Here is a 25,545-nt window from a genome sequence, read left to right as displayed (position 1 = left end):
AATTCACATAAAAACTACCTCAGAGAAGTGTCAAAGGTTCAGCCTAAACAATAGACATCAACCCAGAAGATAACCAATACAAAGGTGTTAAATTATTGACAGAGTAAAAAAAAAGAAAAAAAGAAAAGAACAGAACAGAAAATCCCCAAACACTCACAAGCGTCAAAACTTAAAAAATGCTAACTAATAATAGAAAATCAATAAGGACTGTAATTTCCTTATTACAAGATCAGATTATAAAACTATATGCTACCTGGATATGGATGACAACGTTTTCTGAATGATATTTTTGGTTCACTGAAAACTAAAAAAAAAAAAAAAAAAAAAAAAAAAAAAAAAAAAAAATACAGTAATCATTCATCAAATAGTAAGAAAAACTATATATCTATATTATTGGTTATCTGTGCAAACATCATGCAGACAATTACAAAAGCAAGTTGGGAAAAAAATCAAAGACTCCAGGCAATGTCTACAGTTTTTGGGTAAGGAGAAAAGCAAACAACATGACGACATTCCTATTTGCGCAGTGCGGAGTGACTGTCTCTACATTTAGAATGGGAGTCGCAATGTTCTGTCTACACAAATTAATTCTTTGTCCACCTTTTACAATTAGAACAAGCTAAACAATATAATGAAAATAATCCCAGCCTTTATTAAAGCATGAAATTCTGAGCATATTTGATCCTGTGCCTCACAGAAAATCTTGTTCCTCTCCTTTTCAACCAGAGGTATTTCATAGGAAATTTCTCGACAACACTAAAAAGCGTGTAACATCTGCTTTTCCTAATAAAAGTAATATTTCCATTGCACTGGTAAAGAATGATAATGGAAAATAACTGACAAGATACTTTGAAAAAACGATTATGAATGTATTTTTAAATACAAAAACGAAAGTTGTTAATACAGAATACGAACATGCGAAGTTGGTTTTAGATGATGTTTATGTGAAATTATAAAAAAGAAAACTGCATACAAGTATTAAAGATATTTGGACCTTAAAACGAAAACACAAAAGCAAGAATGAATATTACCAGGAAAGCCTGAAGCTGTTAAGTGTTCTTGATCAGCAAGCAGAATGACTGGAGAGAAAAGCCTTTCTTATGCAAAAGAACCGCATTCCTCAAAGAGCTCCAGAGGGAAGCCAGGGGGCAGCTGGCCCTGCCACTGCAGACCCCACAGAAGGCTCTGAGCTCAGCTGCAGGGGCTGTGGCCCCGCCCTTGGTGGGCGTGGTCTGCAGCAGGAGGACCGCATTCATCGGGCAACTGCGCTTGCGCAAGAGGGATGTCTGGAGGGGTTTCTGCCACCTCTGGTGGCTGCTGGGTGGGTAGAAAATCCCAAAGGCTTCAGAAGGAGGGAATCCTAATGAGGAGTGTTGACATCTCATAAAATCTACCAAGAATGGACTAAGCAAATAAAGCAGGGAACAATGTTGGGGAGGTTGCCTAAGATTCACAAGGACATTAAAGACGTGAGTGTCAACAGTGATGGTGAGTTCTAAATCCTCCTCTTTTTTCAAGGGGCAACTGAGCATATTGGTGTAGGTGCAAGGCCTACAGGTTTTCGTTCGTTCTTCTTTACATAATAGCACATTGGGTTAAGAGAAGGCCCTAGAGAGAGAATTCTTGTGTTAAATGAAGTTTCTTACTAAAATAGTGTGATATTTTCACAAAGAGAAATAAACCAATGGAAAAAAAAGGGAGTCAGCAAATCAGATACATGCGTATATACACAAATAATTTATGAGATTAATTGGGGAAATGTGGATTTTTCAATAAATATTCCAAGAAATACATTCAGAGGAAAAAATAAAATCTGATCTATAACCTCACATTACACATAAGATCATTCCTAGGTGGATCTTAGACCTAAATATTAAATCAGTTTCACACAGGATTTACATCTAGTTTGGGAACATGACTTCACGGGGTAGAGTGACATTTCTTTTTTCTTTTTTTTTTTTTGAGACAGAGTCTCACTCTGTTGCCCAGGCTGTAGTGCAGTGGTCCAATCTTGGCTCACTGCAACCTCCACCCTCTGGGTTCAAGCAATTCTCCTGCCTCAGCCTCCTGAGTAGCTGAGATTACAGGTGTCTGTCATCATGCCTGGATAATTTTTTTGTATTTTTAGTAGAGATGGGATTTTGCCACATTGGCCAGGCTGGTCTCAAACTCCTGACCTCAGGTGATCTGCCTGCCTCGGCCTCCCAAATTGCTGGGATTACAGGCATAAGCTACCATGCCTGGCCCTAGAGTAACATTTCTTAATCTGGTCCTAGAATGTATTTTCCATACAAAAATGATATTCTAAAACACTTGATGTAAGTAAAGACTTCAAAGATAGACTCAGTCAAACTCAAGTTTCATCCATTCCTTTCTTGTAGGGCTTTAGATCAAATTCACTGGGGGAACATGGGAGTAAAACTAGTGCCAACCTCTTGAGGATTAAATGAACTAATAATCCATAAAACCTGTAGATTAATATCAAGTCTATACAAATGAATGTAGTATTTGCCAATACTGACATAAACAGTATTTGCAAAATAAATTACATACATCAATTATAAGTTGCATCATTACTTTACATTTCACAATGGAGAATAAAACCACTGACAAGTCAGATAATCATGTATTTGGCTGTAAAATAAGATTTTAAAAAAGTTTATCCTGAAAGGCACAATGTAAACATCCATGGCCAAATCTTCTAGAGGCCTCTGGAGCAGCACTAGAATTTTTTTTTTTTTCCTTGAGACAGAGTCTCGCTGTCACCCAGGCTGGAGTGCAGTGGCGCAATCTCGGTTCACTGCAACCTCTGCTTCCCAAGTTCAAGTGATTCTCCTGCCTCAGCCTCCCAAGTAGCTGGGACTACAGGTGCCCACCACCACGCCCAGCTAAATATGTATTTTTAGTAGAGATGGGGGGTTTCGCCATGTTGCCTAAAGGTCTTGAACTCCTGAGCTCAAGTGTTCCACCCACCTCAGCCTCCCAAAGTGCTGGGATTACAGGTGTGAGCCACTGTTCCCGGCCAAGTAGGCTAGAATTAATAGTCGCTGTGTTAAAGAGAAACCTCAAGAATGAACTAGAAATAACAAAAATACAATAAATGTGGAGAGGTGCTATATATGCTATGTTTCAATAAATCTATTGAGAAGGAAGATAGAAATGGCAAACAGTCACTTTGCTACTTCTTCATTGGATGGGTATCTTTCTTCAGAGTTAAAGCTGTACATTGAGAATTTCTGTTCTAAGAAATATGAGCAATGAACCCAAAAAGCTATATTTCAAACCTAATACTTTAATTCACAACAGTTCTCTATCCAATTCATTCTCCATTTGTCTTTCTTATCATGTAGATGGTGATCTACATGATCACATATAAAGGTGGCCCTTTATGGCCAATCTTTGCAGAAATGAATGCATTATTGTTTTTAAAAATGGTTTTGCTATGTTCCTGCTATGGTTTGAATTTTTGTCCCCTACAAAACTGATGTGGGAACTAAGTGCCACTGTAGCAGTATTAAGAGGTGAGGCTGTTATCAGGTAATTAGGGCTTGAGTGCTTTAGCCTCATAAATGGATTAATGCCATTATACTAGAAGTGCATATATGGAAATGATATAGGAGCTAATTAAAAGACCTTCCAATGGCCAAGAGTGGAAAACTTTGAACAACAAAATAAACTAGTTAGATTTAAGTGTAAAATAAATATCCATGTTTGCATAGTGATATAAATAAATGAGTGAAAAAATATAAAAAATGAATGGAGGAAAACTGATGCATTTCATATGTTGAAGGATTCCAAATTGTTTTTGCAGATACTCTTCCCATAAGGAGGTGAAAAATGACTTCCCACTTCTTACGTGCTAAGCCTAGTGACTTCTTTTCAAAAGTACAACACAGAAAGTATAACAAATAGCAATTTAACAGTGGAGGAATCTGATAAGAAGTAATTCACACAGGTAATCAAATTAAGGTCAACATGATACAGCATGCTATTGGTATGTAACATTGGTATGATGTGATAAGAATGGCAATTTCCCTGTGTAGTCCTCCTTTTGAAAATCCATAAGTCTAGGCCGGGCATGGTGGCTCATGCCTGTAATCCCAGCACTGTTGGGAGGCCAAGGCAGGTGGATCACGAGGTCCAGAAATTGAGACAATCCTGGTCAACATGGTGAAATCCTGTCTCTACTAAAAATACAAAAATTAGCTGGGTGTGGTGGTGCGCACATGTAGTCCCAACTACTTGGGAGGCTGAGGCAGAAGAATTGCTTGAATCTGGGAGGCAGAGGTTGCAGTGAGCCGAGATTGCACCACTGCACTCCAGCCTGCCAATAGAGTGAGACTCCGTCTATAAAACAAAAACAAACAAAAAAACCCCATAACTCTAATCAGGAGAAAAACATCAGACAACTTCCTAATGAAGTATGTCAATGTCATGAAAGACCAGGAAAGTTAAAGGAAGTGTCAACAGTTTATGAAGCATAAGTAGAAATGACATCTAAATGTGATGTGTCATTCTGGATGGGATTCCAGAGTCAAAAATGGTCATTAAGTGAAACTAAGGAAATGTGAATAAAGCAAGGATAGTAGTGAATGATAATGTTTAACACTGGTTCTTAATTGTAACAAGAGCAGCACACTAATGTTAATAATAAGATTCATAAGGAAAACTGTGTGTGTGTGGTATATATAAACTTTTTATATTACCAATTTTTCTGTGAGTCTAACACTACTCTAAACAAAACAAGTTTTCTAAAAGCACTGTCAAGCTTAACAGACCATTAGCGATATTGTTAGCAATATATTTGGAATTCCGTATTTGTCATTACCTAATTTTTAAAAATTAATTTTCTCTGTTATTTTTTCTTTTCTCTCTTTTTTGTTGAGATATGGTCTCACTCTGTTGCCCAGGTTGGAGTGCATAGACCCTATGATGGTGCCCAAAGATGATCACCTAAGTTTCCGTCTTAGGAACATAGAAAAAGAAGAGCAAATTCAATTTAAAGTAAGCAGAAGAAAAGATATAATATTGAAAAGACAGGAAACATAAAATAAAACACAAAGCAACTGGATTTTTCAAATGCGTGTTGATAGGTTTATAGTTTGCTGAACACTGGAGTATCCAACATTAACAGGCAAAACACAACACCCCAAGCATACACCTTACTTAAGAACAGGTAGTTGTGACATCCATGAAATGAGGAGACACTAATCTTCACAGATGATCAATGAAGAAAAACTAAAGTGTGAAAATTTCATTTGTTTACTAAGCTGACAACATTTTGACTATGAATAATCTACCATTAAGTAATTTATGTAAGTAACTCTTTCTATGGTATAATGTAGAAGTCATATGTGATAGAATAAACTCACAATATATGTCATCATTTGAGATGCACAAAATAACTGAGGGGAAAGGAACCTGCCCTCAGGGTGGGATGGGATGGGTCTGAGCGATGGAGAAAGGGACATGAACAGGAGCATCCCAGTTCCCTTAGTCGGCCGGTACTGGATCTGGAGGGTCTTCTCTGTTTCTCTTTACTCTCCCTTCTTCCTAGAACCAATTCCTGATAATGCACAGGGACCTCCCCAGAGACAGAGGCTATCCTCACTTTTCCTGACCTGGAGGTACTATTGCAAGGAACAAGACTCAGATATTTGAACCACCAGCACAACCAATGCATTCCTTAGTAGGCTGGCCAGCTCCATGTCACTTCCTGACCTGCCTACTCTCTACTGCACAGCCTCTCCATGGTCTGCCCTTCCCGCTCCTGCCCTCTTTACATGTTGCTAATCCCAGCAGCCCTTCCAATCCACTGTCCCCTTCTCATGTCCTGGCCTGTGCTACGGACACATTTTTTCCTCTTCTCCTTCTCCTGTTTGCCAGATTCACTGCTCCACACTCTCCAGAATCTCCTCCAATGTTCCTCCTCTTAGAGGCCTTTCTTGTCTATTCCGTTTCAGGTCTGACACCTGTGCTCTCAGCTCCCAAGAGCTGCTCTAACTCCTACAGTTGAGATTTTGGTTACAGTCTTTGAATCACTACTGGACTGAAATATCAGAGGTTATCTTGCCTATATTGTTTACCTGTAAGCCCCAAACATGTACCGGGCAATACCCAAATCAGAATATTTTCCTTTATTTTGAATTTCACAAATGATTTAATGAATCTCTAAAACTTTTCCCCCACCAGCCTGGGCAACAAAGTGAGACATGTCTTTACAAAACATAAAAAAAAAAAAAATAGGGCTTGGTGGCATATGCCTGTGGTCCCAGCTACATGGGAGGCTGAGGCAGGATAACTGCTAGGGCCCAGGAGGTAGAGGCTACAGTGAGCTGTGTATATGCCACTGCACTCCAGCCTGGGCAACAAAATAAGACCCTGTCTCAAAAAAAGAAAACAAAAAATAAAAAAATAAAAACTCCTCATCGATATTGTTTCCTAATAAACTTAAATTTTCTTTCAAAGTGAAGAGTGTGTGAATCTGCAGATGGACATGGTTCTTTTGCTCCCTTTTGCTCTTAGGACAGGAGTGAGCCCTGACTTCCTCCTTAACCTCTTCTCTAGTCTCCCTATTCTCAATCCACTGTGAAGATCAACTCATGGCCAGGCTGCTTCTACCTCATCTGTACTTTTTTCTGGACAGTTTTGCTCCCTTGATGAAGGAAGATGTTCTTGTTTCAAAGATTCAGCTCCAATAATAGAGCTCCCTTGATAATTCCGTATCTTTATTAGTTACCTTATTTGAATAATTTTTAAAAAGTATTTTGTCAAGTATTATTACAATCAATATTAGCCTGTTGGCAGCCACGACATGGCTTTCATTGTTTGCACATGAATGAACTTGTTTTGCAAACTTCTGCTGTTTCCTTCTGGTAACATCACCTACATCAAAACATGCAGAACGGTGTCAGCAAGAAAGGTGGAAATCACACAAACAGTGGTCCAGCCTTGTTTTCTAAGAAATACTTCATTACCATCTCTGTTCATGCCACAGAGGGTGGTGTGAAGACATCCATGACTCTGAATCAAAATCTAATTTGGAAAAATCAGAATTGGAATTTCAAGATATCTGCAAATTCATTTATAAATTACTTTTATTATTGCCTTCATTTTCATGACAAGTAAATCCTATGCCTTTATAATTATAGGATTTTTTTCAGTAAGTATAAAATAAGGTAATTACGTGTATAGTCATTTGACAGAGATCTATTTCCATTTAGATCCATCTTAAATCTTTGATTCACTAACTTTCAGTGGATGGCCCTCATCCAGACTCCGACAAGTACTGTGCATAGATCAATTCTGACCTGTTCTGAGAGGCCCCAGCTAAATCTGGGTCCTAGTAATAGAGCGGCTAGCAGCCCTCCAATAATGGGAAATGAAGGGGAGCTGGACATAGGTGTTTACAGTGTGTCTCCTACGGGTTACTTCTTTTACCTAGCTGATGCTCTAACACCTGTGTCTGACCTGGGACCAGGTGTCCATCTCACAGGAAACATATACTGGCAGATGTCTTTCTGGATTGTTTGACCTGTGTCCCGTTTATTCCTGTGTGATCACCACTGTGGCACTGTAAACCAGATCTTCTATTCTCCCAGTGTCCTAGGGAAAACTAAGCCTTGGGTAGACCTTGTTTCTTCAAACGGAAGGCACACATTTAATAATCTGATTAGTAAAATAATTTTGTGATTGCATGATCAGTTGTAAAGTGATGGATGAGGTGATGAAATAAGGGAAGTCAGGATACACAGAAAAGCACGACCTAGCCACTGTTTTAAAAAGTAGTAGAGAAACTTCTTTCAACCTTGTACGTTTTTTTTTGTTTGTTTGTTTTGAAACACAGTATTTTATAGTGAAAATAGAGACTGTGGGGAAAGGTTGACCTTGAAGCCCTACAAGACCTTTCATATTAAAGGTATGTTGGTGGAAAAGTTAAAAATAAATAGAGACTCTTAAGGCCAATACACAAGTAGTCTCCGATATTTAGAAAACAATATTCAGTCAACTGAAAAATATTTCAGATTTTCAGACAAATGCAAAAAAAGACATTGAAGTTATTAATACTAAAAAGGAAGAATATAAAATCATGGTTCATGCAAGGTTTAACTTTAAAAAGAGGTTGTAAAGAAACACCAAAGTTTTCGGGAAAGAGAAACCTTAGATTAAAACAAAGTTAATACAGGATTAAGAACCAAGACAATGATACGAAACCTAAAGAGGAACATTTCTACGGGTAAAACTCAGATTAAAGTTTCCGCGGTATACGCGGCTGATAAAAGACTCCCGGCCGGCGCCATAAGCCGAACAGATCCGCGGGATGCGCGGAAACGGAAATAGCGGGGGGAAAGGACACCACCAAATCCTGCCGTCCCGCGCAGGCGCAAACAGGATCTGCGCCTGCAGGCAGCCTTCCTCCCCCTCCCTCACGTAATCTTCCCACACTGCACCGCGAGCTTGTTGGCCGCGCCGAACAATGGCGCATATCCTGCGGATCTGCCCCCTGCAGGCAGCCGCCCTCCCCCTCCGTCTTGTAATCTTCCCACAGCGCACCGCGAGCTGGTTGGCCGCGCCGGACAATGGCGCATATCCTGCGGGCCGCCCTGTGAGGTTGGAGGAGCTAGACTGTGAGGCACCGCTCAGAATCGCGGGAGACCAGGAGTCCCGGCCCTGCCACGGAAACTTGAGCGAATGCACCTAACTTCTTAATCAGATTGGAAAACGTTTTATGGAATAATAACCCTTCAAGGCTTTCGTCTAAGAAATTAATCTTCTGAACTCTAATGCTCCTGGAGAGTGATGTGTAGGGAATCACAGACAGCTTGGGGTTTAATGTGACACTGCACTGCAACACTGCAAAGTCAGCTTAAGTCATTTTACAGTTGCATCCAAAGTATGATTGCGCTCAGGGTAACACACTACTATACATCGTATTTGTAAATCAATTATCGTAATGGGATTCACTTTGACCTTTACCCCTTGCGTTAAACGACAGGAAAAGTGGGCATGGGTCAGAACTCGCTGAGTCTTTACTGGGAATGGTTATGGATTGCATTTCACTCCTGACTCCTGCAGCAATTTTATTATTTTGAGGTGGAGTCTCTGTCACCCAGGCTGGAGTGCAGTGGCGCAATCTCGGCTCACTGCAACTTGCACCTCTTGGGTTCAAGCAATCCTCCTGCCTCAGCCTCCCGAGCAGCTGGGATTACAGGCGCCCTCCACCATGCCCACCAATTTTTGTATTTTTAGTAGAGACGGGGTTTCACCATGTTACCCAGGCTGGTCTCGAACTCCTGGCCTCCAGTGATCTGCCCGCCGCGGCCTCCCAAAGTGTTGGAATTACAGGCATGAGCCACAGTGCCCGGCCAATATTTTAGTTTTTAAATAAATATAAGAAAAATCCTGCTGAAAGTAACAGTTTCCAGTTCCTGGGCCCCACCTTTGTTTTCCCGGGCCCCTGTTATTAAGGTTGCCATCGGCCTCCCTCTCTGTTGATGCTAGATGGCGCTGTGAGCACAGTAGTCTTATTCCTCAACCGCAGTGTAGCAGGTATTGTGAAATGCTGGTAAGGTGAGATTAAGGCATGAAAGTAACCTATGCTTGGTGCTGAAATGTAGTTTTCTAGGTAGAGGATTTTTCTGACTTCCTATCTTTGACAGGAAAGTATGACTCAATCAAGAGGAGCTTCTATCCTGAAAATACTAAAATTGTTTGTGGACGCTTTTCCCAGACTTTATGTTGTCTCTCATTTTCCTCACTTACAACTTTTTCTTTGCCTGTACAGGGTTTGAGCCTCAACCCCACATATTTTTTTTTTTCCCTTTCAAATTCACAAGACTCCCAAATTCCCATTTTACAACAGCTGTATCCTTAATTGAGTTGACCCCATAGTAGCTGATGAATAGAACCTCAGAAAACTATAAAAATCCTAACTCATTGACACAGAACAAAATTTCTTAAAAATCTAGTCCTGACATAGATTTCTAACTTCTTTTGGGTGTACTAAAATTGCTACTTTCCCTGTGATGTCTCAAAAATATTGACTTGTAGACACACCTGGTCTCTACCTGAATACTAATCCTTCTTTTGTCTTGTCTAATTCTAATTTGCATGGTTTTCAGCTACTTTATTCAATCATAAATTACTTCCTGCAGGATTCCTTCTATGACTATTTAAATTTGGTTTGTATGCCCATGCATTTTGTGGATTTCCACAGAATAATGCACATTCCCTGCTACAACCCCTCTGATTTGCATTGCCTATTTGTTCATACCTCTGCTTGACAGATGCCTCAAATAAAGGAGAAATATCTGTTTTTCATTTATCCATCCCTCACAAGTAGCAATGTATGTGCCACATAGCTGCCACTAGATTTGCTTAGTTTGTAAAAATGAGTGAGTGAAAATCAGTTGAATTCCTTTATACTGATAATGAAAAATTGAGTGTAGAAGTTAAAACGTATTTTACAATAGCATAAAAACATGATATACTTAGATATAAATCTGACAAAATGTGTGCAAAATGTGTGCTCTGGGAATTAGAAAACGCTGATCAGATATTCAAAAAATCTAAATAAATATAAAGATACACCAATTTCATGGTTTGGAAGGCTCAATATTAAGGGTCAATTCTTTTTTTTTTTTTTGAGACGGAGTCTCGTTCTGTCACCCAGGCTGGAGTGCAATGGCATGATCTTGGCTCACTGCAACCTCCGCCTCCCAGGTTCAAGCGATTCTCCGCCTCAGCCTCCTGAGTAGCTGGGATTACAGGCACCTGCCACCATGTCCAGCTAATTTTTGTATTGTTAGTAGACACAGTTTCACCAGGCCGTGGTTAGGCTGGTCTCGAACTGCTGACCTTGTGATCCATCCACCTCAGCCTCCCAAAGTGCTAGGATTACAGCCTCGAGCCACCGCACCCGGCCAAGGGGCAATTCTTACATATTTATCTATACATTCAGTAGAATCCTCAGCCAATTTTTTTTTTTTTTTTTTTTTTTTAGAAACTGAGAAGTAGATTCCAAAATTTGTGTAATAAACTAAATAGTACAGCCAAACCAATTTAGAAGAAAAGGAACAATAGTGGGGGACTCACACTACTTATTTCAAGGTTTTTTTTTTGTTTTTTTTTTTTTTTTTGAGGCAGAGTTTTGCTCTTGTTGCCCAGGCTGGAGTGCAATGGCACGATCTCCGCTCACTGCAACTTCCATCTCACAGTTTCAAGGGATTCTCCCGCCTCAGACTCCTGAGTAATATGGATTACAGGCATGTGCTACCACGCTTGGCTAATTTTTGTATTTTTAGTAGAGATGGGGTTTCTCCGTGTTGGTCAGGCTGGTCTCAAACTCTCAACCTCAGGTGATCTGCCCACCTTGGCCTCCCAAAGTACTTTGATTACAGGCATGAGCCACCATGCCTGGCCATTAAGTTTAATATAATGTGGTATTAGTCAAGATAATGTGGTATTGGTGTAAGGATAAATAAATAAATGGAACAGTAGCAAATACATATATGTATGTATGTATAGCATATACATATACATATATTGATATGTATAAGGATAAATATTTAGATAAATGGAACATTATAGCATATACATATATGGTTGGTAGGTTTTTGACTCATGTGCCAAGGAAATTCAATTTTCTTGAATTGAAGAAAGGGGAGTATTTGTAGCTAATGCTCCTAAAACAATTGAGCATTCACATGCCAAAATACAAAACAAAAGTCTTCACCCTTTTCTGCACTAGATATAAAATTAATTCAAAATACCATAGATATGAATGTAAATCCTTAACACATAAAATTTCTAAGGACAATATTGTAGGTAAGTTTTATGACCTGTGTTAAGCAATATATAATGGTAGGGAATAAATATCAAGCACAAAATTTAAAAATGGACAAATCGGCTGGGCACGGTGGCTCGCACCTCTAATCCCATCACTCTGGGAAGCAGAGGCGGGCAGATCACCTGAGGTCAGGAGTTCAAGACCAGCCTGGCCAACATGGTGAAACCCCGTCTCTATGAAAGTACAAAAATTAGCCGGTCATGATGGCGGGTGCCTGTAATCCCAGCTACTCAAGAGGCTGAGGCAGGAGAATTGCTTCAACCCGGGAGGCGGAAGTTGCCGTGAGCCAAGATTGTGCCACTACACTCCAGCCTGGGTGACAGAGCCAGACTCTGTCTCAAAAAACAAAAAAAGAACAAATTATGCTTAGTCAAAATTAAAAATAAATGCTGCTCTTTGACCGACACTGTTAAGAGAATGACAAGAGATGGCACAGGCTCAGAAAAAAAAATTTTCCATACTTAACAGATGTAGGTCATATAAAAATTATGCATATACATAGTTACATTTAATAATATAACAAAAAACATTTTTTGAAATGAGAAAAGTGAAAAATAGTAGATACGGAGGGAAAACAAGTTAATGAGTTTTGTTCAATGCCATTATCATTAGGAAATGTAAATTATTGAAACTACAATAAGATGCCACTATGTATCTACTGGAATTATTAAGAGTCAATATATATACATATATACATACATTTACTCATGCACACACACAAACACACACATAACACACTCTACAGACACACACAATCACACAGAGTCCAAACCAAGTGGTAAGGCTGTGGAGTAACTGGGATTCCCATATTTTCTGTTAGGATGCAAAATAATAGCCACTTTGGAAAAAATTTTAGCAGTTTCTTGTGAAGTGAATCAATACTTTTTTTTTTTTTTTTCAAGACAGAGTTGTGCTCTGTCGCCCAAGCTAGAGTGCAGTGGCACCATCTCAGCTCACTGCAACCTCTGTCTCCCGGGTTCAAGCAATTCTCATGCCTCAGCCACATGAGGAGCTGGGATTACAGGCGTGCGCCACCATGCCTAGCTAAGTTTTGTGTGTGTGTGTGTGTGTGTGTGTGTGTGTATGTATGTTTTTGTTTGAGATGGAGTTTCACTCTGTCATCCAGGCTGGAGTGTAGTGGTAGGATCTTGGCTCACTGCAACCTCTGCCTCCTGGGTTCAAGCATTTCTCCTGTCTCAGCTTCCTGAGTAGCTGGAATTACAGGCGTGCATCACCACACCTCGTGAATTTTCTTTTGTATTTTTAGTAGAGACGGGGTTTCACCATGTTGGCCAGGCTGGTCTTGAACTCCTGATCTCAGGTGATCCACCCTCCTCAGCCTCCCAAAGTGCTGGGATTACAGGCATGAGCCACTGCACCCAGCCAAATTTTGTATTTTTAGTAGAGATGGGATTTCACTATGTTGGCGAAGCTGCTCTCGAACTATTGGCCTCAAGTGATCCTCCCATCTTGGCCTCCCAAAATGTTAGGATTATAGGCGTGAGCCACCACAACCAGCCTTCTGAATCATACTTTTGTTATATGATCCAGCAACTCAGCACTAAGATCTATTTTCCCAAGATGAATGAAACCATATGCTTGTACTAGCCATATAATAGCTCAACACAAATAACCATCAAGTTATCCATATTCGTAACATTTTATATTAATAAAAATGATGAGTACTCTGGAGACTGAGGCAGGAGAATCTCTTGGGCCCAGGAGGCAGAGGTTGCAGTGAGCCAAGGTCGCACGATTGCACTCCAGTCTGGGCAACAGGAGCGAAACTCCGTCTCAAAAAACAAATAATAATTGAGTAAACTGTGGTACATTCATTGAATAGAGTGCAAGTCAGTTTCAAAAAGAAATAAACTACTGATACATTAAACATGACATATCTCAAAAGTGTTATTGAAAGATTACATACAGAATGATTTCATTTATATGACATTCTGTAAAAGGCAAAGTCATGGAGATAGATATGATCAATAATTTCCAAAACTAAATGTGGTGTGAAGATTACTACAATGGAACTTTTGGGGTGAAAATGCAAAACAGTCCTCCAGGTGGTCTTGGATGGATTCAATTCTTCCCATTTTCTCAGTTTTAATTTGTCAAGAATAAGTGTAGAATCAGCCTGGAATGCAATATTCTGAGCTAGGGAGGGACTGTCTGGAACACCCCTGGCCTTGTTCTGGCCCTTCCTGAGGAATGTCACATCTTTAGTTAGGGAGGGACTGTCCAGGAGAGCTGCGGTTTGTTCCTCTCTGCCCTGAAAGGAGCATTTCCTTAACGCTTTGTTCAGTGAGCCATGTCTGCCCAGAGGTATATAACCCAGGGTGGGCTCCTTTTGGGTTTCCTTAGCCGTGGTGGAAGGGGGACATGTGCAATTGAGACTTCATCTGCCCGGGGAACCCTTCTTGAGCCTTTGGGGATGAGCTCACAATGGAGCCTAGGCTTCTTTTGAAAGAAGACTTTCTCCCTATCTGTAAGGAGTAAATCTGCATCCTATAACTTATAGCCTGAGAATGTGCTCTGGCTCACTGCTCTCAGGCAGTTGCGGAACTGCAGTGGAGGATACAGTGGGTGGAAGTGTTTGGACTCCTCTTCCTGATGGCTGGTATAGTGATGATCTTTGCTGTCCTCTCTGTGGTGGACTCCTCCCTTGGGATTGGTAATTGGTGAACCTGCTTCAAAAATTGGTGAAGTGAGTAAGGTCCAGTCAGAGAAACAAGGCTTTCTGGCAAAGTGGGAGGGGCAATACCAACCACTACTCAGCCCAAGACAGAGACATCAGCCCAGGAGCACAGGGGCTGGACATGCACCTGGATGAGTTGTGGATAAAGACGGGTGATAAATGGAACATATGTCACTCTCCTCCCCACAGATGTAGATGAGCTGGCTGCATGGACTGAGGCAGAGAGAAAGGAATGTGGAACAGAAGACCATAGTTTAAGATCCCCTAGGCGCTGGGCACTTATGTGGTCCCACATTGTCAGAGCCCAAGAGCTTGGATGGTGAGTATTCAGACAGACCCTGAGGCACCCGAGAAAGAACCAGAGAGAGGTCCTTGTATGGTCCCTGAGGCATGAGAGGAACTAACATGTAAAATGTCACCCCAGAAGATGGGAAGAGTCAGGCTCTAATGGGTAAAGAGGAAGACCAGGGAAATCTTATGCAGTGTGGCTGTTACGAGTGTTTGATAAAGGAACATTGCCAACTAAGTGTCTTGGCCTGATTGACACAGTTAAGAATGGGGCCAAGGCCTCTAGTCCCCACTGTAGCCCTCTGGCCTTATATCCTTGTTATGATAAGAGGAGAAAACAGAGGACTTCAGATTTTTCTCAGGCTCTTGGATACTGGAGCCCACATGACAATGTTTCTGGGTCCTTTTAGGAGAATAATTAAACGGATGACATTGGGAGGTTTGGGAACAAACTGGTGGCCCTTGATGCTTATCTGCACACAATGCTTATGTACTTGTGGGTAGGGCCCTGTGAGCAATTTTTTATGCAGGTAGCTGTGTTTCCTGCCTTGAGTGCATTATAGGCATTGATGCCCTGGAAGATTATGCCCCCTCATAGTTAAGAACTAAGACACAACAGTGGGCCATATCCACTCCTGTCTGTTACCTAAGCTACCCAGGCCCCACTGGGTTATTTAAAAAGTGGTACTGCGTACTAAATGGAAAAATGACATTATTTTATCAATTCTGGATTTACCTGTTACAGATAAAAATGTGACAACCAGCTGGGCGTGGTGGCTCACGCCTGTAATCCCAGCACTTTGGGAGACTGAGGTGGGTAGATCACGAGGTCAGGAGTTCAAGCTCAGCCTGGCCAACATGGCGAAACCCTGTCTCTACTAAAAATATAAAAATTAGCAGGGTGCAGTGGTGGGCACCTGTAATCCCAGCTACTCAGGAGGCTGAGGCAGGAGAAGTGCTTGAACCTGGGAGGCAGAGGTTAGAGTGAGCCAAGATTGCACCACTGCACTCTGCCTGGATGACAGAGCAAGACTCCATCTCGAGAAAAAGAAAAAAGTGACGACCCACCTGTCACAATGTAACAGCCCAGTTTAGCTGGTCAAAAAGGTCATGGGCACAATGAATGCCAAAGCTACTTGAGCAAGAAGCCAAAACGGTATCCCAGATACAGGCAATCCCCTGGCTGCACTCACTGGTATAAAGGAGGCCTGGCAGCTGGTTAGGTCTCTTTGGGTACTAGAGACAACATGCATCCCACATGGGGGTTCTTCTGGCACCCACAGTCAAGGAAACCAATAAAGCCACACACTTTGAATGGAACCCTTTACAGCAGCAGGTTTTCAACAATTTATGTCTCAGGCACTGCCTTTTAAACCTTAAATCTGCTAGCCTGATGAAATCACAGTTGTGTGCGACCTGACGCACAGTGATAGATGTCTCTGGCAACAGAAAACCGACACTGGGGTGTACCAGCCTCTGAGATCTTGGACACATAAGTTGCCTCAGGCAGCCGCCAAATATCCCTCTTTCAAATGGCAATCCTTACTTGATATTGGGCACTGTTTTGGACTGGGCACCTCATGACCAGAATGCCAGATGGAACTCTGCAACCTGAACTGCTGTTTCTCTCTGGATGACTCACAAGCCTAACCAATAAAATTAGACAGGCTCGATAGACTTCAATTATCAAATAGAAGTGGTGCATTCAAGTTCAGGCCCAGCTAGGACCACATGTGACCAGCAGGCTCCATGAACAAATGGCTAGCTAATTAGAAGACACCAAGAGACCCATTGGGTGTGCTTTGGCTCCTCCCATGGCTGCCCGGAGCCTGAGGCTCTGAGACAAGCCTGCTGATGGTGTGGCATGGTTTACTGATGGCTCAGGGAAACAACAGAGCAGATGGGGTCTGTTAGGCTGTGGTTATCATCATCATTTCACAGAACAAACATCGACGATTTGCCCAGTGGACCAAACAACACGCACTGGTGATGGCCATGCAGGCCACCCCTACCACCAGGTCTTCCTGCATTTCACCAGTGTGTGGGCCTTTGCTAACAGCCTACTTACCTCGTCAGGAGAATGGCAATTGAGTGACTAGAACATTGAAAGAGCTGCTGTGTGGGGACAAAGACTATCAAAACAGCTTGCTACTTGAAAGGACAGAAAATACGCACTCTTGTGGATGCTGATACTACCAGTGCTGTTGTTGAGGAGAACTTATGTCACGATTTTGAATATCCCACAGAACCTCAGTCTCACCAAGAAGCATCCTTCATTACATGACCATAAGAACAATGGCCATGCTCTCATGGAATGCAATAGGCTTTTTATGCACCCTGCCATCTGCAGGCCAATGGAACTGCTGAACAATGGAACAGTCAACTTGCAAAGCAACTGAAGATAGGACATGAAGGCGGCCTGCTCATGAGTGTTACTTCTATCTACAGTATGAACACTGAACTCCACACTCCAGCGCATGGGAAACGGGGCACTGCAGCACATGTTGGGAAACACTCAGCTTGATGTGGATGGAGGTGGACCAGGCAGCTGGCTAATTAGGCTGTTCCTGTGAAATTCCAACCTCAATGTTCCCTGCCATTCTTTTTCCTTTTCTCTTCAAAGTGCATGTTCTTGGGGGTGGTTTGCCACCATATGGTTCAGGCCACCATAAAACCCCAGAAAGGGCCCCCTAACTCTAATTTTATGGCAGTGTTTCCCAAGGTGCCCCCCCCATTTCTATGGGATCTCACAGTGTTGGGGGGACAGGATCAGGGAGCCCCAGGGTGCTAGGAACCCTCTCGTGGTACTGGAAACATCTGATACTTCCAGTGGGGTGGGTTATGTTACCAGGCACATCAAGTTTGTATAGGACATGACCTCCCTTGCTGGACTGGATGACTGAAATCAACATGTTTAGGTCTATAAGAAGTGCTTTGGGTGCCAGCAGAAGTAGTAACCTCAACACAGGGACAGACAAACCGGCTACACCAGCTCAGCCCAATCCTTATCTGATAGATACGGAAGATCTGAGACCCAGGGAGTGGCAGGTGGGAAAGAATCTCATAATCCATTCTTTCTACAGGGTCATGGCAGCAGAGGCCAGGAAGCCTTAAAGCCTTTGTTAGGATTTCCCAAGCTGTCGCCACTATGGGAAACCTTGTTTACGGTGGTAATTTCATGACAGTATGTATTGTTGAAACTCGATAAACTATGTACTGGAAAAGGATGGATATCACCTCAAGAAACCCAATTTTAAAAATTAAAGAGTTGGGGCCGGGCGCAGTGGCTCACGCCTGTAATCCCATCACTTTGGGAGGTTGAGGAGGGTGGATCATGAGGTCAGGAGAGATTGAGACCATTCTGGCTAACATGGTGAAACCCCGTCTCTACTGAAAATACACAAAAATTAGCTGGGCGTGGTGGTGGGCACCTGTAGTCCCAGCTACTCGGGAGGCTGAGGCAGGAGAATGGCCTGAATCCGGGAGGTGGAGCTTGCAGTGAATTGAGATCGCACCACTGCACTCCAGCCTGGGTGGCAGAGTGAGACTCAGTCTCAAAACAAACAAACAAACAAACAAAAAATCAGTAGCTCCCAAGTTATATGATTAGTGTTTTTCCACGGGAGTTTTCCATTTACTTGTTCTGCATAAATATAAAATGGTTAAAGAGTCCCGCCCACAGGTAGGTTCAGACTTATCGTTTGCCCAGACTCCCACTCACAGCTGTACAAGGAGTTCATTCTTTTCACCAGAGTTACCTTTGGAAATCTTTACCTCTCGGTAGTCCTTTGCTTCCTTCTGTAGCTTGAAATCTCTATTCATGCTTGTTGTGGCTAACAGTTATACATTGAAGCTACTGGGGTACAGGAAATACTTCCCCAATATATGGCACCCTGGCACACTGAGGATTTTAAGCTGGAGGAGACAGAAAACTCCAGAGGGAGAAAGGTTTGAATGACCTGCTCCCACCTCTTCTCTCCTGAAGACCCTCATGTGACAGGTATTCTGCCCTATGCCCAAAGGGAAGGAATGTCAAACCTGGAGGCCAAGAAGAACCTGAACAGTCAGACCTTGGTAAGTTCCTCCCAGCTTATTTCCATTAGATCATACCCTTTTGTCCTTCAATCATACTTCTGCATGACTGTCCATAAAAATGCAGTTCTCCCTAGATGTTAAGAGTTTTCATTTCCAGTCTCCTGTGTCACATAAAACTTACATTAAATGCATTTGTGGCTGGGTATGGTGGCTCATGCCTGTAATCCCAGCACTCTGGGAGGCTGAGGATTGCGGATCACCTGCGGTCAGGAGTTTGAGACCAGCCTGGCCAACATGGCAAAACCCCATCTCTACTAAAAATACACAAATTAGCTGGGCATGGTGGTGGGTGCCTATAGTCCCAGCTACTCGGGAGACTGAGGCAGCAGAATCACTTGAACCCAGGACGCAGAGGTTGTGGTTAGCAGAGATTCCACCACTGCACTCCAGCCTGGGCAACACAGCAAGACTCCATCTCAAAAAAAAAAATGCATCTGTATACTGTTCTTTTGTTAATCTGGATTTTGTTATGGGGACTCAGCCATGAACCTTGCAACAGATGGAGGAAAGGTATTATTTTTCTCCCCTGCAAAGCCCTAACCCACAGTGTCTCAGAACGTGACTGTTTGGACATAGGGCCTTCAAGGAGGTGATTAAGGTAAATGAGGTCATTAGGGTGGGCCAAATCCAGTCTGCCTGGTGTCCCTATAAGAATAGAATGCTTGGATGAGAGAACCGGGGATGTGGGAGCACAGGGGAAGGAGCAGGTGAGAGCACAGAGAGAAGGTGGCCATCTGCCAGCCGTGTAGAGAGGTCACAAAGAATACAACCCTGCTAAACATTCCCTTGAAGTTACAGCCTCCAGAATGTCAACTTCTGTTGCTTAAGCCACCCAGTCTCTGGTACTTTGTTATGGTAGCTGTAGCATATTTTTTGTTTGTTTGTGTGTTTGTTTTGAGACGGAGTCTCACTCTATTGCCCAGGCTGGCATGCAGTGGCGTGGTCTTGGCTCACTGCAAGCTCCACCTCCCAGGTTCACACCATTCTCCTGTCTCAGCTTCCCGAGTAGCTGGGACTACAGGCGCCCGCCACCATGCCTGGCTAATTTTTTTTTGTGTGTGTGTATTTAGTAGAGACGGGTTTTCACTATGTTAGCCAGGATGGTCTCGATCTCCTGACCTCATGATCCACCTGCCTCAGCCTCCCAGAGTGCTGGGATTACAGGCGTGAGCCACCGCGCCTGGCCTGGTAGCTGTAGCGTATTAAGACGATGCTCTAGAAATCAACACACTCATCATCTTACTTCAGAAACTGATCCCTTTGGGAGGCTGAAGAGGGAAGATTGCTTGAGCCCAGGAGTTTGAGACCAGCCTGGGCAACAAAGCAAGACCCTGTCTCTATTAAAAAAAAAAAATTTAAAAAAAAGATAAAAGAAATTGACTTCCTGACCACTCCGGTTGTTCTTAAATATACTTTCTCTCTGGATTAGTAACATACTCTGCGCTTAGGTTCTGGAACTTTCTTCCTCACAGTACGTTTAAAAAATTGTACATTTCAGTCAGTGGTTCTGTTCTCATTTCATAGTCTTCATTTTAAATGACCCAATAATTACCAAACAAACAGAAAGAATGTATGCCTTCATTATAGGGATGAGAGGGAGAAACAGAATAGACAACTCGGATGGGGGAAAATGATCTGAATAGTATTCCTAAACACATCAGGATGCTCCTCCTATGGAAGCAGGTTCCAGTGAATGGCAATGCTGCCACAGGCAGGCCAGAAACAACAGTAAGGTGGGAAAACTCATAAGTAAGTAAAACATCTAAAATGATAAGCTGTGATTTGCTTCTACAAAATTGAGGTAATATTACATTCTTAGGCATTTGATTAAAGTTTGGAAAATTTGAGGTAATTGAGGTAATTTTAAATTCTTAGGCATTTGATTAAAGTTTGGACAAAATTGGACAAAATGTGACAATGCACATTTACTAGAGTTAGTAAATGATATTTTGGAGCCTCTAAAGTAATGTAGTCACATATAAGAAGAAAAACAGCATACCTATATATGTTACTTGTAAATTTTTAGAAAATTGAAACAAAATTTTATTTGATGCTTTGAATACAAATAACTTATTTCATATATATCTATATATTTTATATGCTATATATATGCTCTATTATATATATTTATATGTATATGCTATATATTATATATATATATATTTAGAGACAAGGTCTCACTCTGTAGCCAGATTGGAGTGTGGTGACCTGATCATGATCACAGCTCTCTGTAACCTCAAGTGATCCTCCCATCTCAGGCTGCAGAGTGGCTAGGACAAAGATGCTCACTACCATGCCCAGCTAATTTTTTACACTTTTTATAGACGGGCTCTCGCTATGTTGCTCAGACTGGCAAATGACTTATTTTCACACTGTGCATCTGGTAATCCAGATGAAGTTGAAAATTGAGTCAATAAGGATTGATTTTCTGTCTGAGCTGTAAGCTCCACTCTTCATACACAAATCAGTTTATTTTGTTGGGGCTCAGATACACCAAAGACTGGTGCTTTGTCATGCTGAGAAGTCTCAGAATTTGCCTCAGAATGAAGGTCCCTCTAATTTTGTCTCCCACCCCCAAGCCTAGGAAGAGCCTCTTTCTGAAATTTCCTCATCTGACCAAACTTCTGCACAGCAAAAGAAACTACCATCAGAGTGAACAGGCAACCTACAGAATGGGAGAAAATTTTTGCAATCTACTCATCTGACAGAGGGCTAATATCCAGAACCTACAAAGAACTCAAACAAATTTACAAGAAAAAAACAAACAACCCCATCAAAAAGTGGGCAAAGGATATGAACAGACATTTCTCAAAAGAAGACATTCATACAGCCAACAGACACATGAAAAAATGCTCATCATCACTGGCCATCAGAGAAATGCAAATCAAAACCACAATGAGATACCATCTCACACTAGTTCGAATGGCAATCATTAAAAAGTCAGGAAACAACAGGTGCTGGAGAGGATGTGGAGAAATAGGAACACTTTTACACTGTTGGTGGGATTGTAAACTAGTTCAACCATTATGGAAAACAGTATGGTGATTCCTCAAGGATCTAGAACTAGAAGTACCATATGACCCAGTCATCCCATTACTGGGTATATACCCAAAGGATTATAAATCATGCTGCTATAAAGACACATGCACGCGTATGTTTATTGCGGCACTATTGACAATAGCAAAGACTTGGAATCAACCCAAATGTCCACCAGTGACAGACTGGATTAAGAAAATGTGGCACATATACGCCATGGAATGCTATGCAGCCATAAAAAAGGATGAGTTTGTGTCGTTTGTAGGGACATGGATGCAGCTGGAAACCATCATTCTCAGCAAACTATCGCAAGAACAGAAAACCAAGCACCACAAGTTCTCACTCATAGGTGGGAACTGAACAATGAGATCACTTGGACTCAGGAAGGGGAACATCACACACCGGGGCCTATCACGGGGAGGGGGGAGGGGGGAGGGATTGCATTGGGAGTTATACCTGATGTAAATGACGAGTTCATGGGTGCTGACGAGTTGATGGGTGCAGCACAGCAACATGGCACAAGTATACATATGTAACAAACCTGCACGTTATGCACATGTACCCTAGAACTTAAAGTATAATAATAATTAAAAAAAAAAAAAGAAAAGAAAAAGAAATACAATGGGCCGGGCATTTACAGGCAGGGCACGGTGGCTCATGCCTGTAATCTCAGCACTTTGGGAGGCCAAGACGAGTGAATCACGAGGTCAGGAGTTGGAGACCAGTCTGACCAACATGGTGAAACCCCCGTCTCTACTAAAAATACAAAAATTAGCCGGGCGTGATGGCAGGTGCCTGTAATCCCAGCTACTCAGGAGACTGAGTCAAGAGGATCGGTTGAATCTGGTAGGTGGAGGTTGCAGTGAACCGACATCGCGCCGCTTCACTCCAGCCTGGGTGACAGAGTGAGACTCCATCAAAAAAAAAAATAAAAATAAATAAATAAATAAATAAATAAATAAATAAATAAATAAATGCAATGCTCTTCAACACCCTCCCCAGGGATCTCATCGATCTCATCAAGTAACCAGGAAAGATCAAGAGGCTGGAAGTCCTCACCAGCCCAGACAAACTTACCATCTATTCTTTTGAGGTCAGCTCCAAGAGATTATCTGGAGGACTTAATTTGCATTAAACAATAACCTCTCTTCCTGTGTAGATCTGCACCTCACCTTCCCCTAACGTCTGCTTCCTGCCTCCTGGGTCTGTTCATTCTCCTTGACGGTCTATTGCCTCTTAAAATAAAAGTCTACGTTCCACATCTCCTCCTTCCTCTATGCAAGCAGATATATAAACTTGTGTACCTCATTGGGTCATCATTCTTTTGTGGTTCCCTCCCTATGTGATTTAAAATAAAATTTTACATACCTTTCCTTCTATTAATCTTCCTTTTGCCAGTTGATTTTTCACTGAACCTTCAGAGGACAAAGGGGAACTTTTTTCTTTGCCCTTACAGTTTAATCCGTGCATTAGTTCAACACCTACGTATTCTCACCAGTGAGGTCGGACGAATTATCCTCGCCTCTGAAAACACAGAATCGAAGAATTTTCTGCCTCCAAAGGGCTTAGATTCTAATACTAGTAATCCAAGTGCTATAAGTAAAAACCAGGTAAACATTCTGTTCACATCCTAATCAAGTATCTACTGTCAGCAGGAGGCATGGACACAAGCTCTCAATAAGCTGCTCTGTGACCACCTAACACCACAGCAAAGCCTGGAACCAAGCTCCAGGCATCATTCTCATCATTTCTACTCTGTTTTCATCATCTTTTGAGTTGCTACGTTCGTTATCTGTACAGCTGCAGCAAGTCTGCGTATATTTTTCATCTAACTGCCAGCTTTCTCCACCAAGTTGAACTGACCTTGGACTCTTAGTCCAAGATGGCATGGACCCAAAGAGCGGCCGGTAGCAAGGCTTATTGTGAAGAGCAAAAGGACAAAGCTTCCACGCCCTGTGAAGGGACCCCAATGGGTTGCGACTGCTGTCTGCGTGGCCAGCTTTTGTATTCTTTTGTCCCCACCCATGTTTCATTTCTGTCCTATCAGAGCATCCTTTTTTCAATCCTCCCCTCCAATGGCTACTTTTAGAATCCTGCTGATTGGTGCATTTTACAGAATGCTGATTGGTGCATTTTACAGAGCGCTGATTGGTGCATTTTACAGAGCACTGATTGGTGCGTTTTACAGAGCACTGATTAGTGTGTTTTACAATCCTCTTGCAAGACAGGAAAGTTCCCCAAGTCCCCACTTGACCCAGGAAGTCCAGCTGGCCTCGCCTCTCACAACCATGTCAGTAATCACTTTGAGTAGCAATGGTTGAAATGCACCAATTAAAGACACATTGTCAGAGTAGATCTAAAAAAAGACCCAATTATATCTTGTATATTGGAAATCTCTGTAAATATGAAGACATACATAGACAATTGCAAATTAAAATCAATGAGATATCATCTCACACTTGTTAGAATGGCTATTTTAAAAGACAAAAGTTAGTAAGTGTTGATGGGGAGAAAAGGGAACACTTGCATACTGTTGGTGGGAATGTAAATTAGTACAATATAGTAACTATGAAAAAAAGTGTGAAGGATCCTAAAAAATAACAATAGGATTACCCTTTGATCCAGCAGTCTCATTACTGGGTATATATCCAAGGGTAATAAAATCTGCCTCGGGAGATTTCATGACTATCCAGTGTGTTGGATAGGTATCTGCACTCCCACATTCATTCCAGAATTAGTCACAATAGCCAAGTGTGGGATCCACCTAAGTGCCCATCAATAGATGAATGGATAAAAAGAATGTAGTGTATATGCAAAACAGGATATTATCAGCCTTAAAAAGGGAGAAATGCTGTCACTGGAGGCAGCATGAAATTTGCATGGCAATATATTCAGTGAAATAAGCCAGGAAGAGAAAGACAAATACCACATGAACCTATGCGTAAGTAGAATCTAAAAAAGCTTATTTATATAAAGACAAAGTAGAACAGTGGGCACTAGGGCCTAAGGGTGGTTGGGGATGAGGTTGGGTAGATGATTGTGAATGGGTACAAAATTTCAGTTAGATGGGAGGAAAAAGACCAAGAGATGTATCGTACAACATGGTAAGTATAGTTAACAATAAATTGCATTATGAAAAATGAAGAAAGAGTGGATGTAAAGTGTTCTTGCCACAAAAAATAACTGTGTGAGGTAACACGTATGTTCTTAGCAAGAATTTATCACTTCACTATATATTATTCTTTAAACATCATGTTTGAAGGTGATGTGAAGATTTTACATAGTAAATACCCCAAATTTTATTTGTCAATTCATAAAAGACATATAAAAGTAAATGAATGAAAGGAAATGTACCTTGCTAACAGTACCCAGAAGAAAGCAGGCATAGCTTTATTAGCTTCAGAAAGAATGTAATGTAAATAAAGGAAAATTGTCAGGGATAAAGACCTTATGTGATAATAAAGGGATCAATTTTCCAAGAAAATATAATGGTCCTTAATATGTATGCATGTAACAACAGAGCAAGAGAGCATCAATCTACGTGAGGCAGAAACTGTTTAAACCACAAGGAGAAATAGAT

General features: G+C 41.7%; 1 long non-coding RNA gene across 1 annotated transcript in view; it reads right to left on the bottom strand.

The window, feature by feature from the left end:
- LOC139364072 (uncharacterized) overlaps positions 1-23,444 on the bottom strand; it is a 79,771-nt gene extending 56,327 nt beyond the window's left edge. Inside the window, exons 1-2 of the long non-coding RNA XR_011625314.1 lie at positions 23,334-23,444; positions 1,032-14,538 (exon numbers count right to left, since the gene is read on the bottom strand). This is a non-coding gene — a long non-coding RNA (uncharacterized lncRNA). The remainder of the gene's footprint in view (positions 1-1,031; positions 14,539-23,333) is intronic.
- Positions 23,445-25,545: the final 2,101 nt, after the last annotated feature.

This window comes from Macaca nemestrina, chromosome 7 (genome assembly GCF_043159975.1).
Source record: "Macaca nemestrina isolate mMacNem1 chromosome 7, mMacNem.hap1, whole genome shotgun sequence".
Lineage (NCBI taxonomy): Eukaryota > Metazoa > Chordata > Mammalia > Primates > Cercopithecidae > Macaca > Macaca nemestrina.
The sequence above is the reverse complement of the archived record's forward strand: the minus strand, read 5'-3'. Positions and strand labels throughout refer to the sequence as shown.